Source organism: Panulirus ornatus, chromosome 58 (genome assembly GCF_036320965.1).
Source record: "Panulirus ornatus isolate Po-2019 chromosome 58, ASM3632096v1, whole genome shotgun sequence".
Lineage (NCBI taxonomy): Eukaryota > Metazoa > Arthropoda > Malacostraca > Decapoda > Palinuridae > Panulirus > Panulirus ornatus.
Window position 1 is genome coordinate 4,036,910 of NC_092281.1, and position 3,681 is coordinate 4,040,590.

Sequence of the window (3,681 nt, forward strand, 5' to 3'; positions counted from 1 at the left end):
ATGACAGAAATTGTTAGTGATCCCCTTAGCTGAAAAATAAAGACCAGTCAGTGGATGAAGAGGGAAGTTTATCACACTTTCTTTGAATAAAATACTTCTGATGATTATAAATAGTGATAAATGCTGAATGGGAGTAAGACGGAGAGTTTTCCAAGCCCAATATGCCTCACCTTTTGCCTGATTGGTTTCAAAACAGGAATGGTTGAACCAAGGGCTGGAAGAAGAATCTATCTCGGAGGAAGAGAGGATAAATGCATCCACTCCTGCTATAAAATCTTATGCTATGTAGACGTCTGGTGGACACAGTAATTTACCTGAGGAAAGACAGAAAGAAATATTCAGTTATTCCAGTTAGCTCTGTTAAGGTGCCATTATTTACATTCAGAAGGGGCTACTAAAAAAAAGCAGTGCATCTGAAACATACATTTATGAAATTGGTCAGGAGAACCATGTGTAGCTACGACACAAAGGATTAGAGGTGAAAACAGATTCAGAATATTATGTGTGGTCATAGCAGTCAGGAAAATGGGTGGGGTGGGTGATAATTTGCTCTAGATCTTTGAAAGTGGATAACATAGGGCTTTAATCCCCCCTATCATCCTTATGGATGGAATTCAACTACTTGCTATCATGAATATAGAAATCCTGACCTGAGATGAGGATCTTGGCTTGGGTGTGAGAGGATGTCACAGCCTCAAGGCAGGAGTTTAGACAGTCTCTCACTTAAGTGATTATTTCTCAGCAGGAAGTCTCCCATTTGCTTACTGAGTATCTTTTCCAGTTCCTTACAGATGATCACACTAATCAGAGAGAATAGTCTCTCAATTCAAAACCTCTTTCCAGTCTCCTTTCTTATACAGATGCATAATATTTGCAATTTTCCACTCCCTTCTCACTCTGCCATTCTCCAGCACATATGGTAAAATTTGGTATTGCTTTCTAAGACATCCCAATTCCAATTCATAGTTGTTGGGGCTATAGTATCTTCCACATTATCCTGTGTAACTCATTCCTCTGAATCCCCTAGCCGCATTAGCTGCTCTTTGATTTTTAATTTACTCATGAATTTATGGAAAAGTGAAAATATTTTTTACAGTTTCTTTGCTCCCTTTTTATCATGCTATACTCATTATGTTGCCACAATACACCTTGAAGCTCCTTTAGTTTTTGACATCTTTTACTGAACCATCTCAACCTTTCCTCTGTGATATGTGCCATGTCAAGGTGGCTTTATGGTGAAGAAGGCAGAGCGATTGAGAGAAACAGCATTTCTATAAGTACTGCCACACTACTGTTATTGTTCCATCAATACAGAATTGGACCTTAATCCCGTGCATCATGACAAGTCTTTTTAGAAATATGATATAATAACTGGCTAGTGCGACTCTCTTATTTTTAGTGCCATTCTGCTTAGTAATGGTGATTTCTCGTTGAATTTTCTTCTCTAGAAAGTCCTGTTTCTTGATCAACATTTCCTCCGTGTCCCTAAGTTTCTGGATGGCTTCCCCCACCGTGGGCGCCTTCTCGTTTTTCCTCGCACTGCAAGCACTTAAGCACAAGAAGAGGTATGACAAGCAGCTTATGCAGATTGATGGAACTCTTAGTACTACTGAGATGCAGCGAGAAGCCCTTGAGTCAGCTAACACGAACACTAATGTCTTCCAAACAATGAGTGAAGCAGCCAAAGCTCTGAAATCAGCTCATCAACACATGAATGTGGATGAGGTCCACGACATGATGGACGACATAGCAGAGCAACAGGATGTAGCTCGGGAAATATCAGAGGCCATCTCTAACCCAGTGGCATTTGGACAGGATGTGGATGAAGATGATCTCCTGGCTGAGCTAGAGGAGCTTGAACAGGAAGACCTGGATGAGAAACTCTTGACCACAGGTGAACTTGTTGGAGAGCTACCAGAGGTTACCACCAGCTCCATTGCCAGGCCTGAGCGTAGGAAGGAGGAGGAGGAGGAGGATGATGATATGGCTGAATTAGCTGCTTGGGCATCATAAACACTGTTCCTTTCCGTGAGGACCCTGAACCCTGCTGTTTTGTTGACTTTCCAGTAATCACTCCCAGGATGTCAAAGGTCTCCTCAATGAAACCATTGTGGGCAATGACCTTCATGTGCTTGCATACAAACCAGCCTGTTCCTAAATTCCTTCACATTTAGGAACACAAAAGAGAAGAGGGCCAGGTGAGGATATTCCCTCAAAGGCCCAGTCCTCTGTTCTTAACGCTAGCTCCCTAATGCAGGAAATGGCGAATAGTTTGAAAAAAAAAAATTTTTTTTTCTTTGTCGCTGTCTCCCGCGTTTGCGAGGTAGCGCAAGTAAACAGACGAAAGAAATGGCCCAACCCACCCCGATACACATGTATATACATACGTCCACACACACACAGCTTTCCATGGTTTACCCCAGATGCTTCACATGCCCTGATTCAATCCACTGACAGCACGTCAACCCCGGTATACCACATCGATCCAATTCACTCTATTCCTTGCCCTCCTTTCACCCTCCTGCATGTTCAGGCCCCAATCACACAAAATCTTTTTCACTCCATCTTTCCACCTCCAATTTGGTCTCCCACTTCTCCTCATTCCCTCCACCTCCGACACATATATCCTCTTGGTCAATCTTTCCTCACTCATTCTCTCCATGTGCCCAAACCATTTCAAAACACCCTCTTCTGCTCTCTCAACCATGCTCTTTTTATTTCCACACATCTCACTTACCCTTACGTTACTTACTCGATCAAACCACCTCACACCACACAATGTCCTCAAACATCTCATTTCCAGCACATCCATCCTCCTGCGCACAACTCTATCCATAGCCCAAGCCTCGCAACCATACAACATTGTTGGAACCACTATTCCTTCAAATATACCCATTTTTGCTTTCAGAGATAATGTTCTCGACTTCCACACATTCTTCAAGGCTCCCAGGATTTTCGCCCCCTCCCCCACCCTATGATCCACTTCCGCTTCCATGGTTCCATCCGCTGCCAGATCCATTCCCAGATATCTAAAACACTTTACTTCCTCCAGTTTTTCTCCATTCAAACTTACCTCCCAATTGACTTGACCCTCAACCCTACTGTACCTAACTACCTTGCTCTTATTCACATTTACTCTTAACTTTCTTCTTTCACACACTTTACCAAACTCAGTCACCAGCTTCTGCAGTTTCTCACATGAATCAGCCACCAGCGCTGTATCATCAGCGAACAACAACTGACTCACTTCCCAAGCTCTCTCATCCCCAACAGACTTCATATTGCCCCTCTTTCCAAAACTCTTGCATTCACCTCCCTAACAACCCCATTCATAAACAAATTAAACAACCATGGAGACATCACACACCCCTGCCGCAAACCTACATTCACTGAGAACCAATCACTTTCCTCTCTTCCTACATGTACACATGCTTTACATCCTCGATAAAAACTTTTCACTGCTTCTAACAACTTGCCTCCCACACACACAAAAAAAAAAAAATATATATATATATATATATATATATATATATATATATATATATATATATATATATATATATATCTTTCTTTTCTTTCATACTATTCGCCATTTCCCGCATTAGCGAGGTAGCGTTAAGAACAGAGAACTGGGCCTTTGAGGGAATATCCTCATCTGGCCCCCTTCTCTGTTCCTTCTTT

The 3,681-nt window shown here is 42.2% G+C and overlaps 1 pseudogene; it reads left to right on the forward strand.

The window, feature by feature from the left end:
- Window positions 1–321: 321 nt before the first annotated feature.
- On the forward strand, window positions 322–2,243 carry LOC139766855 (charged multivesicular body protein 4b pseudogene; annotated as a pseudogene).
- Window positions 2,244–3,681: the final 1,438 nt, after the last annotated feature.